General features: G+C 37.2%; 2 long non-coding RNA genes across 2 annotated transcripts; both read left to right on the top strand.

Annotated features, from left to right (window-relative positions):
- The first annotated feature begins 1,015 nt into the window (after positions 1 to 1,015).
- Positions 1,016 to 3,540, top strand: LOC149651153 (uncharacterized). Its single transcript, XR_016371066.1, has 3 exons — positions 1,016 to 1,373; positions 1,463 to 1,587; positions 1,782 to 3,540. It is a non-coding gene; the product is annotated as an uncharacterized LOC149651153 (long non-coding RNA).
- A 5,907-nt stretch (positions 3,541 to 9,447) lies between these two features.
- Positions 9,448 to 10,622, top strand: LOC149651152 (uncharacterized). Its single transcript, XR_016370868.1, has 3 exons — positions 9,448 to 9,688; positions 9,756 to 9,993; positions 10,067 to 10,622. It is a non-coding gene; the product is annotated as an uncharacterized LOC149651152 (long non-coding RNA).
- Positions 10,623 to 15,552: the final 4,930 nt, after the last annotated feature.

Genomic DNA, 15,552 nt, shown 5'->3' with positions numbered 1-15,552 from the left:
TTTTTCGGGTACCCGATCTCCACACACGCACACACAAACACTCAATGGCATTCCGCAACTTCATTTTCCAAAATCTATCATGCAAAAATGAAATTAAGTGTTCATTTACTTAATGTGGGATAAATTGAGGGTTAACAACTTACATCTCTACCCTGCATGACGACATCGAAACTAACCTGCTAAGTTATATGAGTTTTCATCGAGTGTTAAACAAGTGAGTTGTTGCGATAGGCCCTATGACTATCTTCACTCAATATTTCTTGTGAGTTTTTAGTATATTCATTTCGTCTGCGTTTCACACGAGGCCTCAGACTAAATAGATTTAAAACCAGGGAATATCGCGCAAACAAGATTAGTCGTCAGGGTGATTTCAATATAAGGATAGCCAATCACAGGCAAGACAAAGAATGGTGGATTATAAGTAGCCTGTTAAAAAAGAGTTCCCCATGTAATATGCGTAACTCCACCCATTCAGACAAAATACTAAACTCGTGTGCAGGCACACTTGATCCACACTACTTTCTATCCTACATCATTTAGCATGGTATATTCATTCGCTGTTGAGTTTTGCTTTAGGCATATTAAATATTTCCCACTTCCTACAATCCACTTACTATTCATATAATAATCCCCTAGTTTTCGACAAAAGGAAGGACAACATTCCACATGGGAAAGGGACCGTTCATAAAATACGTTAACCGGTTTTGAAAATAGCAAGCTGGTGTACGGCACATGGATAGTTCAATCAACCAAAGTAAAAGGAATTGCAAGCCTTCGCAGCTGCATTGGCTCTTAAAATCTCTGGTTAAGCCATTTACTCAAAATCGAAGCAGACAATAAGTTACTTAATATGAATATCTGCGAAATTTCATAAGAAAGGTTTTTTTCATGTTAAGAAAAAGAGTTGTAATTGAAAACTGTATGGGCAATTAATCCCCGGGCAACTGCAAAACAGTGACGTATTGTATTGACCGTCGCCACCAAAAGTTTGTGACGGTAGCTTAACGAGTGACACATTAAGTTCGTTTGTTTTAAAAATACGCTAACAAATCTAATTACAAAATGCATTTATCACAGTTTTTCTTAAGATCCATTCGTAGAAAAATATTTGAAGGCAATTACGCGCGTACATTTAGCAATATCGATAAATCATGGCCGCGACTTGTAATTTTCAGTTTTAAATGAAATCACGCCATCCGCGCGCGATATTTATTGCACGAGAGAATTTTGATGGTTGGAACATGATTTGGTAATATCGTTTTAAAGCCAGATAATTCCCCCTTTAACTATACATCGACCTTTTTACGAGATAAACCTAATTTGAAAACTTGTTAAATATCTCGTCGGCCCCGCAGTAATTGACTAGCAAAAAGGTATAGTTTCACGACTTCTTCATTTATCTTATTTATTTTTTTCGAAATCATTATGGCAGAATAGAATTTAAAATATTTTCTTTAATCAGGGATAGATGTAATTTAAGTAGCAGGAATGGAGAACAGAGTAATCTGGGCGCACGTCCAAGTCCCGGACCCCCTTCCTCTGGACGGAGGGAAGGTATGAAAGAAGAGGCGGGTCATAGCGACAGAGGTAAAAACGAATTACTGTTACTTTGGAATAAAATAAATCTGTGATTTCGATTGTATTTTGTGAGACTATCTCTTGGCTCCGCGTCTGTATAATGAGCGCTCGTAAATTACTTGTTGGGCGCTTTTTAAACCATGACGAACATTAATTCCTTTAAAAGTGGCTTTTATTTTATTTTACACTCTCTATCGTTGAAGGAGTCACGTCTCTATACGTTATTATAAAGGCAGCCGCTCTCGGCAAATGCAACCAAGAATTTACTAAATCTTCCTGAGAATAAACATGAATTTTATTTTGAAAATTGTAAAGAATCTATGTTATCCTGCGTGTTTAAGTTTAGTTGCGTAATAATTATATTGGAATCAAATGAAAAAAAATGTGATTCTCAAAACTCTACTAGATAACATTATATCGTTTCGTTCCTTTCGGATTAAACTGCAGTCATGGTTCCTGAAGTTTACGGTCATGTTTTCGGAAGTTTATGGTCAGCTAAATAATATCCGAACGTGATTTTAACATTTTCGGCACTGGATCCTTACCACGAGTGCCACCATAACTGCAAATAACATCCTTTTAACCCAAGACTATGGTAAGTTGAAGTCGAAGTGCGAAACGAACTTGATGACGTTGTGGATGCGTTCAATGACAAAAACTGAACATGTTTAATTGTAAATAGAATATGTTTTCGGTGCGTTAGGCCGAACGCGGCTTTGTTACATCGAAAAAAAAACGCGATACCCATTCTAAAACGAGGTGCATGCTAGGCTTGGTGTCCGAAAAAATTTCGATTTAATCTAGTCTCGCGAAAGAAACTCGTGGCATACACACTAGTTCATGTTGTTCGGTTCAAAATTCATGAGAAAAGTTTAAAGTTTCATGAAAGCAGTGTTTTAAAGACGAGGGCGAAACCAATTTATTCATTCCACGAATAAATAGTCGGTTGGCGCATTTCCTTCCATTAAAAAAGAACGCCTTCTTGCCTCACCTTCCCCCATTAAACGTGCCAAGAATCAGCAATGCCACCCTAACTACAAAACTTAAGAAACTCGCCAAATAAGATATCGCGTTATAATATACAAGACATGACATGAAGGACAGCTTCGAAAGAAAAAAAAACGTCTTAGTTAACTTGAAAGTAATATCGGAATCAGATAACTATAACAAGACTGTATGGTATCAGTGTGTACTTACGAGTTTCTCATATGGATATGTTTCGGATGTAGACTCGATTGCTGATAAAATATTAGATACCAAAGCGTGTGATATTAGCCTATCTTTAAAGCGCGATGAAGTTCAAAAGCAAAGGCTTAAGTAATATTAATGTATTGATAAATTCGTTATTAACGGGTAGAAATAAAATCTTTGGCGATGGCAAACAAAAAAGTGCTTTTACGTCAAACAATGGGTCAAATTATAATTTATATTAATAAGAAAATTTACAATTTTTTCATTTTAACAAATCCATCTCTTTGAGCATGGAGGCTGCCATCTTGTACGACTTTTTAAATTGCCTAATATTCTCTAGGTGGCGCTAGCTACCAACAGAAATTTAGGCGTGGCAGTACATAGACGAAAATGTACTGTTTTACGTAACCATGATGGTTGGTGATCGCTTTCAAATATTTTTCAATCTGCGGTAATCTTGGAAACTTCCACGTAAATAAATAAACAGAAACGATAACTGTCAAAATGTTTTATTACCTCTCCAATCGACACCAAATAGGTCGTTTGGATTTAAATTACTTATAAATTGAGATAATAAACGGGTTTATAGCTACTTTGAGGAGTGGTGGAATTTCCTTTCGAATAATTGGATATTTTATTAATTGCTATGATCACTTTTTCTACTACCGAGTAAATTAGTTTTATTACTTTTTAATAATGATTAATTTTAATTTATATATATTGTACTTAGTACAATCATCAGTAATAGTAGAAAACAATTTGCGAAAAAATCTCAGTAAGCCAATCTAGTAGAACATCTTTGTAAATAATCTTTTAAACCTAGAAAATGTTCCTTGTTTTAAAAATATGTGTATCTGACACAGAAACTATTTGCCTTTTTTTCTTTCAGTAGCTTCTTTAAAGGCCGATAGATGGCGATCTCGAGCTTTGAAAATATAAGCCACTCCTTTCAAAACGTACAAAGTAGACGAGGATGGAGAGGAAATATGTTCAAAGTTCTTACAACAATCCCTTTTTTGTATTGTCTATGAAGAAGCTCTCTACTTAGATGCGGCGTTTTCTTTTGCCTATTTTTACCTGGATTTTCAGTGTTTCCTGTCTATGTAGACACTAAACACTGAATAATCTTTATGCATGATGTTAATTTTTCATGAAGTTTCAAATTGAATATAACCATGGGGTTAATTGTAAACCTTAAATGTTACCAGTCTAGAATTGAACACGTATTAATAGGAATTTAGTTCAGGCTCAGCCTTGAGAAGAACTTAACCAAACTACTTCTGAAGCTGAAATTCTGTATAATATTGTAACTGCGCATAAAGAACAAACACGTTCTCAAATGTATATAAGAAATTGTGGACGGACAAATAGAAGGGTACAGTAAGTCTTTCGGGTATGTTTTCCCGTTCAAAGATCGTTTGAGAAATAGAGACACAGCTTAGGAGGTTGAAGTGTACTTTCCTCGAACATTAGTTAGCCAGCTTGAGAGAGAAATTTGGTCGGTGTCAAAAGCCAAGAGAGAAAATTCTCCTTCACTTCAGAAAACACTCACGCTTTATCGAGGAAATTACGTAGAAATAAATGTTCCGTTCAACGATATCGCTTTAATTATCGAATCAAAGTAAAACAATTATGGCTCAAGACACGTGCGACATAATTCAAAACACAAACCCTCATTAATTGAAAATAATCGCTTTTTGGAAACAATTAAGATAATCGATCAGGACTATAATAAAATGCAAAAATATTGTAAGAAATACAAAGCGCCAGGGAGCGCATTCCCTTTGTTACAATCTGTACATGACCATATAAGTGAAAGTCAACTATTTAATTAATTGCATTCTAAGTTCTATTTATTGAAAAGCCGAATTATATTCGTTGGAATGAGAAACAAGTTGGGAAACCAAAAAAACCTCTCCGACGACATCGTCTCTCGGAGAGATAAAATGTAAGGCGTTGTATGGTGGACGAAACAAGTTGGGAAACCAAAATAAACCTCTCCGACGACATCGTCACTCGGAGAGATAAAATTTAAGGCGTTGTATAGTGGATGAAACAAGTTGGGAAACCAAAATAAACCTCTCCGACGACATCGTCACTCGGAGAGATAAAATGTAGGGCGGTGTATGGTGGACGAAGAAAGCTATCCAAATGCCGTAAGCATCATTCTGTGCACTACAAAAGTTCTACTTCTATTTGCTTTTGGTTCACTGTAACTTTTCCTTCTAGATTATTTAATTTCATTATTAAATATAATTAATTCAAAATATTAATTAGAGATTTGCCAATGCACATAAAATCGCGATAAGATTAATGGTGTAATAATTTATATTATTACGAAATGGCGTTTCTCATTCTTAAAAAGAAACATTGAGAAAGTCGAGTAGAATCATTAGTTTTATACATGGCGAGTAAGGTTTGCGTTTGATGGAAGACTTTATTTGTACAAGGATGTAGAGTTTTGAAATTATCTTCGAAACATTTTGTCTTTAATCGGGGAGATTTCCTCTTAGACTTATTTAATAGAATTTGCGAATGAGAAGATACTTAAAGCTAATTAATCATACGTTATAGGTTGAGAGCGTGACAAGATAAGCACTACATTGCCAACCCACCCACCTCCAACCACTAAGCAACTATTCAAAGAAAAAACTAAGACAAATCATCATGGAATGAACTCAGTACCGTGTAACAGAGAAAAGAAAAAAGGTTTATGATAACCCTTCAAGAGTAAAATACTATAATGTCTACGTATTAACGAAGCCTTTTTTGTAAGTTTAATTAATACATTTAATGATGTTTTGGTTGTTTAATTTTAGTTATGTACGATTTTCTTTCCTCGTTAATTAAAGCAAATTTCGGCACCCGTGGTGCCCCTAACATCCTGGCACTCACCAATTTAACCTTTCCGAAGGCAGAAACCAATCAGAAGTCGTTCAGGAGGGCGGAGTTAGCCTTTGCTAACCTTAGGCCAGTCAACTCCACCCCTCGACTATGGGAGCATCTAGTGGCATCTTTTTAAACTAAACCACAGCCGGAACTTGCTTTAACATTGAGAATTAATAAGCATTACCACCTTCCCTCATTTTTTACCTTTCAATGTAAAATACATTTTCACTGAAGTAATAAACTTCTAAGGAAGGTTTGATGTATTTCTGTTTACAACCAATAAAACAAATTTGATACAATTCGATTCCATTATGATTCGTCCTGGAAGAGATCGCCTACAGCTAGCTAGAAGGGGGGATTCGAGTTTAGATTGATGATGGAAACTGGCTTCCTTTAACAACACATAATTTTCCCGTCTTCTTCGAGTAAGGGCAGGCCTACATTTCACAGCTGCGGTCAAGCCCTTTTTTATACAATCTCCGCTTTTAGTCGCGTCTCACTCATTCCTGGGGATAACACTTCTTTTAAAGATTTCGTATCTTATTTGCAAACAAATTTTGGATAGAAACAATGTTTCTCGATTAGAATTTAGGCTTCGATATAGTGATGAATATATCAGGTAAATACTGATTTTGAGTAAAGTATCCCTGAATTACACGTGAAATCAGATCCGACATTTTTATTACTAGCTTTAAACGCAGTGTCATAGGTCTGAGAATTATTAGACGACCACGTCACCCCTGCTTCATTTACTCTTGGCACTAAACCTACAGAAATTTGGTTGGTTAATCCACCTTAGTATTTAAGTAGATGCGTATGAATAATATGTAACTCATCATCTTGTTCTATCATAGATTTCTTGAAGGTGAAATTTGGCGTGACGAGGTAAGCTTTCAGCTGTTTCCGTCTGACATGAATTTCATACCAGTTCTTTATTTATATTCTGTACGCTACCCCCTTGGTTAAAATATCTTCATACTCGTTATAGAATCCAATATTGTGACAAGCTCGTAAAAATCAACTTAGGCCAGATATTAATTAGTCACGAAGTTCCAAGTACCTGCTAGCCAAATCCCTAAAATAGTTGGTATGGGCAACAACAATGATTGAAAGCGAAACTCTCGGGGTCAAAAAAAAACCTATTTTAGTGTACAGTACGACGCCAAGTCTCGCATTCTCTCAGCTATAGCTTCATTGGTCGATCCAAACATCCCTAACGTGTTATTTTTCCACTCTCAGACGAGAAGAGTTGCTTCTCAAGCATTCGGGATGTATAATGCAAAAATTATAAATATACGATTTGTTTTGCCCTCATGCTGCAAGTTTTCTCTTTACTATACTGGGTGCGCTGACAATAGTTTTTCGTTAGCTCAGAGGTCTAACTTTCTCATATTTATATTTGCTTTTGTTATGACGAGCTTCAACGTATGTGTAGTGCTGACTTATCTTATACTTTGGATTTAAAAAATTATACCATCTAGTACACATGACCGAATAAAATCTTTCACTCGATCCAATCTTGCACGTGTTCTTTGGGAAATGCATGAAGTAAACAGTTGTAGGATGCGTCAAGATGAATGGAGTTCAATAAACCCAGTTTGCCACGAAGAAGAGGTTTGATATCAAAGTATGGCGTTCCATGAGATAGAGGAACGCTCTATCACAGAGAGTTGAAAAAAGGAGTGAAAAGTTGACACTAGGAACTATCACCAGGAATATGACGCAGAAGTTATTTCTTGTTTTTCTAGGGTAGGTAACAACGTAACATGGTCGAATTTCAAAATCCAATGCTGCATGGTCTCTACTGCGCATAATACAAATTTTAAGTCCCTCAATGATGTGTGCAGGAAAGGCACCTCAATAGACCTTTTCGATGTAAAAATAGGGGTATAAGCAACCCTCAGTATCGGGACATACAAAGAGGTTGATACGTAGTCGTCTCTGCATACTTTCATGGTACAAAATGACTACAGCGCAGGCGCCAAAAAGCTAGATGCAAAGGAAATATTTTCCCTCTTAGTTACTTCGAAATGGTGTCTTAACCGCCATATTGGTGGCGACATGATCCTTCTAGGCTCTTGCGCAGTAATTAAAAATAAAGTTGAGCTTGCACTTTTGGTACTGCCACTGAACACAAAAAGTCACAATTATAGACAACGAATGCTTTTCAACCTAAATACATACATTATTTAAAGAACTTTTAAATTAAATTTTGGCTTAGTTGCGATTTAGGGGTAGGAACGACTTTGTTTAATATGCTCTCTCGTTTTATCCGTGGGCTTCTTTATTGAGACGTTACTATCATTCCGATATGTCGAGAAGATTCCAAGATTTATTCGCATTTTATTGAGATATCGCAGCGGAAAGTCACTCAACGGACAGCCGAGATTCTATATTGCTTCGACGTTCAACTTAGATCAGTCAATGAGAACCAAACATAACGCCAAAGAGGTACATACTGCTTCTCCATCCAGGGAGACCCAATAGCGGAGATAATCAGGGATAGTTGCTGGAAAGGGTATGAGCAATGACCCATGTGGAGTAAGGTTGGTTTTACTATGTCCTTTTAAGCCCAAATTAATCATCCCTTGTTTACCAGGGATCGTTGGTGGAAAGCGTAAAGAAGTAAAAGAAAAGTCGGAACGATTGCTTGGCATGCGCAGTCAGTTTAATTTTAATAATTTTTTAAGACGAATAATTCAGTCTGTGTCCAGGTCACTATTGTTTTAAAAAGAGACTTTTCGTAAAATGGAAAAAAACATAGATGGTGCTGCTCTCAATATCTTCCATAGGCGCTAATGGTTGTATGTGGAAAGATTGTGAAGCTTCTCATATCTGTCCATTGGCGTTCAATCAATGTTGAAAAAAACAGGGGCTGACTTACGAATTTCAAATTCTCTCTCTCTCTCTCTCTCTCTCAGAACGGCGTGCCAAAAAAACTATGCCATCAAACTTAACGATCTTGAAAAGATTAATCCCTCTATATAGTCTCCCTGCTTCTTTGTAACTTCGTTGCTTCGAGTAGGTTGAACGAATTGACAGATAGCGTTCGGGAAAGCACTTTAAATCACACTAGATCCCGGAATTAAATTGAATTATATTTCATTAAGACCAGTTTTAACTTTATTTACGAGCCCTACGTGTATTCTGCTTCTACGCCGTAAGGTGTATAAACTAAGAAATAAATTTGCTCACCAAAGGTTTCACCCCCAAAATATTACCATTAACTCTTTCAAAGATATTATAAGCAACACAACAACAATAAAAATGACAATAAATGAAATACGTTACTGGAGGTGTATTTCCGATTAATTATAATTAAGGGAAAACAACTTATTACACCTCAAAATTGGCTTTGGTAGCCTGGTGAGTCAGAGCCAAGAAGTACCAACATAAAAACCCTATGAGCCTTCCTTTAACATTACTCTCATACTTATCGTTATTATGTTTCTAATAGTGTTATATATATGTGTATAATGTAAGGTTTAGATTTTGGCACATGTATCAAATTTCCAGCTATTAATTTGTACGGTTTCTTTGTTATTTCAGATTGCAGCACTTTGTCCGACTCCCTTGATCTTTCTTCGACCTCGCATTACAAATCATTTAGCAAACACACATTGAGAGGAAAGTTCTTAAACCATTATACCACCATGAAGATGCTTCAGTACCATTAATTGGATCTAATATATAATATTGGATCTAATATAGTGCGGCACACTGAACCGAATCCCAGTGGGCAGAATTCTATTTACATTTTCAAATCCATAAAAAAAATTTTTTAAGCATTGGGCTATAGAAATCTGAAATATTCGGTCGAATGGGAAAAGTTACAATGGATTTTGGTTTAATGGGACGATAGCCAATAAGATAGGTTTAATGGGACGATAGCCAATAAGATAGGTTAAATTAACTAATCGTGTTGATTAAGGGAACTTGAAATTGATCTTCTTGTAAATTCTATTTTCATCTAAGACACCGATCCCCTTTTTATCAAAACCAGTTCTAACAAAAGTGTTCACCACTTTAGGTAGTTGTTATTCTATGAAACGATAGACTTTTATGACTTCTCATTGAATTTTCGTGATAATTTTCAGAACTCAAGTTAAATTTCTCTTTGCGATTCTGGGTATCAAATACAAATCTATTTATTGATTGATGGTGGAAACCCTGCAAGTTACTTACAGAAAAAAACTGTTATAATAATTAACTTAACCTATAATATGTGATTCCTAAAATAGTTTGTGCACCCAGGGAGAAATGAGGTAATGTGGAGTAGAAATGATGATGAAACTCTCCCAGTTTGCAGAACCTTGCGCACGCCCCTACCCATCGGTAGGCGATTGTTAAGTGTTGCCGCGTAGCGCCGTTGTATTTATATAAGAACTATCTTCTATTTTTAATACAGAGAGGGCGTCCTCGACGTTTCCGTACCATACGACCTTACCTAAACGCTGAGAATGCTGGGAGGACTTCTTTGCAGTAGGTGCATGGGCTAAAGAGGCACTACGTCCCTCTCTCCTTCAAGGTGCACCATCCTACTTGTATTATGGAGGGTTGTATTATGAAGATGCGTTCAGTAACACGTACCAAAAATATTACACGCGATTGGTTTCACTCGCTGAACGCATTTTCCTGACCTTTTATTTTTAGAAACGACGAGAAAAGTCCTCCTCACTAAATTTGCAGTAAAAATCCTGATCAAATCAAACCAAGGCCCTACCACGCCGAGGGTTACTATTCAAGCTTCTAAAGCAATGTAATAAATGTCCGACCAATAAAAATGGGTGTACACGTAATAAGTTAGATTTAAATTCAAAACGTGAAGGTGATATAACAGAGGTACCCTAAAAACAAATCTCATATCTTTCCATCCATTTTACAACTGAACCGGTATATACTGTATATTATATATCCAGTCTATAACAAAGGGAAAAGAGGCGCTCGTAAAAAGGTCGCTTATGTAAGAGAAACGGGTGAAAGAGAAGTGTAAATCAGGCTAACTTTGTCCAGACATTATACACGCCCAGTTTGGTCCAAGTAATTGCCCAAATAAATTTTGTACGCGGCTAAGGGGCGGTCACGCGCGCTCCAAACTGAAATATACCGAGCTGCCATCTCGCGGGCATCGTTACCACGATGGACCCAGGTTACGTTATGACTTCTAGGGCTATAAAGAAAGGATGAAACGTTCCAAATATATAAACGAAACATTTCTTTTTCGCGACTTTACCATTTTATCGGGGATCAATTGTTATAGGTTTTTATTAGCTACGTGTCATTATTATTTAAACGTAGCATGTAGAAGAGGCAATTTTGGTGACCTTAGGTGTGTGTGTTTGTTTGTTTAATAAGATCGGGTATACAATACAAAAAAAACAAGTTTGACCAGGAACATGTTTAGAAAGAGTTAGTACAATCATGGGGACCGTTTTTGTGGATTCGCCCAACTCAAGGTGTACTCCGGTACTAATTTGATGAAAACCAGCTGGACAAGCAGTGATCAGAACAACGTTTGTTATTGGTACAGTTATAGCAATCATGCGAATTTTTATCGGGTCACTCAATTTTTGACTAATACCGTACCCCCCTTCATTGCCAGCTCGAATTACGCTTGTACATCAAGGGATCACACTTATACTATTCGACCCATAATTCCCTGCAACATTTCCTGACACTAACTGAAGGCTTTTATAAGCTTTGATTCGAAGAACACGTTAATATATGGGCTGTGTTCACGGGAACGGTGCACGCTCATATATATGAACAAAATTCTTATTGTAAGTGCATGTAGGTTCTTAGTGTCTCCTATCTCAGTTATACTCATTGAAAGCCCAGCTCTAAAAGTATTTGATCATCGTACTGTTTCATCTATCCTTTAAATTTTGTTAGATATCGTCGAAGCGTGAAACGATTGGTCGTTATAAAGGCCAACCAACGTTTCGTCCTTCGTTTGAAAGCTGGTCATTCTCTGACCCTTTGATAAAAGGCTTACTATGAAAATTACTTACAAACTCCGTTTAAAGACGCGTTCTATTTTACATATTAATGATAATCGTTTTAATTATGTTAATAAATACATTGTTAACCGTTCAAAATATTTAACGAGTTCTAAAATATCATATTCTCGTGTATTGTTTTAGTATGAAGGTAGCAACCTTTTAATTAGAATTAATTAATAAGAATCTAAACAACTAAAGTCATAAGTATCATATCAACAATATACAGGGTGTTCCTGATATTTCTAGCATAAATTAAGGGGATATTATATGGGGGATTGACATTGAGTCAAAAATGTAACTTCCATCTCCATTTTGTCGTCCGGGCCACTGTTTTCCAGTTATGATTTGAGTTCTATAGGGATAATCCCTTAATTAAGTTAGTTTCTTACTTAAATTTAAGGGGCCATCCCTAAAAGTCTAAAACACTCAAATCATAACTCGAAAACAGTGGTCAGAACAGCAAAATGTCATTGAAACTTTTCGACTAGTCTCAAAATAGTCCAAAGAACATCCCCCTTAAATTATGAACTTTATCAAATTCTTGAAGAAACCACAAAAAGGAGGCGCATTAATACGTCCAAATTAAAGCTCGTACGAAATAAAGTAGTGTTTATCAAGTGCGCTAGCATGCACTAAAAAGTATAATAGTTGAAACAGATTTGTGGGAAAGCGGCGTTAAAACGTTTAAACCTGGGCAATAAAAACGGGAGATGGTGAGGGTTCGTCGCTGGACGTAGGACATATTTATGTTCTGTTTAAATTTATATCAGAAGCTAAGTCTCTTCTCGGAGGCAGCTAAACCATATCCGGGATTTATTTCAGGCGTTTTTCAGACCCGGAATGAAACCTCCTAAAAGTCACTGCTATTCTGTACCACTCAAAGTTTGCAACGAGGGACTTTTACACGTACAAAGGAAAGGTCTCGCACTAATGTTGTCACTAAGCTAGTGCTAGTCTAGATGTTAGTTCAACTAGGGACTGATTGAAATTGAACTATAGCCTGACAAGCCTAAACATTTCGGTGTTACGCTGAGTAGGGGGGGGGGTTGTTAAATGAGTCGATGTTTCAATTATAAAGCTAAAATCATTCATCAAGACAACTTAAGTTTCCATTACAAATTTAGCAACTGTAGGACATGAGCAATTTTTGAAGTTAAGAAAAGCTTCAATTTTAACGTATAGACAACATGGACGAACAATAATTTTGATTTGGTAGGTGTAGATTACAGTAACTTTACATGCAACAAAAATAGAAAAAAATATCATTGGCAAAATTGATAATTCACAGTGGTTTATATTTAGTAAATAAGCATTACCATCTAAAATTAATAATAATGTTTTCGATGGAATTCGTAAAAGTAGTAGTAAAATGCGAGTTTTCACTATGTGGTAAATTACCACGTTTAAATTATGGTACAAGTAGTATTTGAGAAACTAACAAATAATATTTAAATAATTTTTCCGATAGGATATTAAAAATAAACAGCGTGTTACTTGCTATCGTGTTGTTTGTTAGCAACACCCGAAATGATGATAATGTGATATTGTAGCATACGCAAGGTTTCTGTACCCTTTATGAGATCCAAACTTTAACTAGGGTGACATTCAGGGTATTATCTTCGCACCGTTGTAAACTGTGAGTGGAACGGGCTTTAACCGCGTTGTATTAAAACGAGCGAAAAATGAAACGGCCACGAGTGAAGTCCGGGTCTCGGGTCCCTGCAATATTGACTGTAAAACGCTGATAAGGCCAGCGACGCCTCCACCCTCTTACAACCAGATAGTCAGTAGGGATTTCGTTACGTATGCCAGTCACATTTAATAGATGAAATGGTTAAGAAAACTGACAACTTAGGTACGTTCAGACGATTCCAGTATGAGTCAAGGAAAAAGTTTGTCAAAAGAATATTTTTTTGGACAGAAGTATCAGGGAGGAATGAGGCAAGATGGAGTGGAAGTTGATGATGGCAGTGAGTACAAATAGAAAGGAGAGTCAAAGATAGAAAGGGGCAGGTAATATATTATAACGGCCGGCCAACATGGCTCTCACAGCCGAGGATTAAGACGTCACGTGATCCGTGAGAAGGTAATTCAAAGGGTAAACACGAAACTAGGGTTAGAGGCTTACACATCGGCCGTAATACTGGCTGAAACGTAAACGAACTTCTCTGATTTTTTCCCCTCTCCGTTGCGCATGTGCGGCACGCTATTAGAGAGCCCCAGCACTGGTGACGTTTTTGAAAGGGGGTTGACGGAGAATTTGGTCTCTCCGACTCTCCTTTCTATATGAGCTCACTGATGATGGGCGGCTTGCGGCACTGACAGTGTACCTTGCTTGCATCTTCTTTAATATTGTAGATGGAAGCATGGTTCCAAATGATATATTCATTATTTAATACGCTCTTTCGACTAAAAATAAAAATTCTAGTCCACAGTATATCCCTTCAAGTCATATCGACAAGGGCCAACCGGGTCCTTTAGAATTTCACAGCGATTGTTTCCCCATAATATTTTAAATTTAAGTTTGATTTCTTTAGGGAATGTCGTCTTGAACTTTTTCTCAACCAGCTTATCTGTCAAACGTGTGGGTTGTCCCCTCGCGACAAACTTGTAAAAGTGAAAGAGGACGTTTTATGATGTGTGAGCATCGCGGCGCGAAATGGTTTTTATACTGCATCCAGCCAAAATACGATCGCGTATCGTTTCTCAACCCGACCGACATTCCCTCCCTCAACTACCTTCAACGTTTTTAGAATAGCCCAACGAAAAAACAACCTAACTACTTTATTATTAACGTTCTGTAGTTGTAGTAGTGGTAGTCAAGATGAGTTTTGTTAGATGAATGTTTAGCTGTAATATTATTAACATTCTGCAGTACATGCAATCTAAGAAGGGATGGTCACACTAAGTCTGTGGCTTGTTTACAGGTGGGTTCCTTTACAATGCACAGACGGGTGGTGAATAGCCCCTATGCCACAGCTAACTGACAGCACCCTATACTAACTTTTACCATTAACCTCTGCAGTTTTTGGTGGAAAGGAGAAACCGAGTTAGACAGCGGGGTGAGAAGAGAGGATTCCCGCTTCCATTTAGTTTCAGATCCAATTTTCAAAATAAGGAGAGAAAGCGAAATACTCTCGAGTGATGAACATAGTGGTCTTGTTTTTGGGGTTTTGTTCTTTTATGGCGTTAACGGTCTCCCGGTTTCGGATGAAACTAACGCGTCAGAGTATAAGGGGCGATATTTCTGGCCGGAAAACGGCGCTCGGGATTTTTAACGCCTTGTCCGAGAGTTATTGCGTGATAAATTTTAAAAGAATCAAATAAGTTTTACTCCAAGGTTTTCTAACGCCGCGGACTCGGACATTAATGGCCGCTACTATCCAGCTAGGGCCTGGGTTTCCGATACATCCACGCCTACCTCCCACGAGCATTGGGACGTCGCCAAGGGACATTGAACGATAAGCCAGCGTCACACATTCGGTAATCCGAGAGTCTAGAGGAGTTATTTAACGAATTCCGAGTATAGTCGTAACACACATCAGTTTAGTGCTTGTGGGACGGAGCTACTCTCGAATTAACTCTGATTAATATAGAGAGAGTCAGTCTTGAGTTAGCTCATAATTAGGCACAAGCATATTTTATTCATTTTTGAGCAGCCATTCTCGAATTACGCGGTGTTGCAGTCCATCTTCCTGTTTAATAATGACACTTATGCTTATAGTATGGCAAAGCTACCTGTGAAAATGAGTACAAGTACTTTCCCTTTAACGCTGTTGAACTTGTACCAAAAATATAGTCGAGCCGTCGTGTGTCTTTCATTGGCGTTGTTAATGTTGGGGTTCCGTGTCTATATTCCATTTCCGGCACTATGAGAACCACCTTTAAGAGT

The sequence above is a fragment of the Phalangium opilio genome, unplaced genomic scaffold (genome assembly GCF_054372755.1).
Source record: "Phalangium opilio isolate 3A_F unplaced genomic scaffold, DU_Popi_V2 ptg000082l_1, whole genome shotgun sequence".
NCBI lineage: Eukaryota > Metazoa > Arthropoda > Arachnida > Opiliones > Phalangiidae > Phalangium > Phalangium opilio.
The sequence above is the reverse complement of the archived record's forward strand: the minus strand, read 5'-3'. Positions and strand labels throughout refer to the sequence as shown.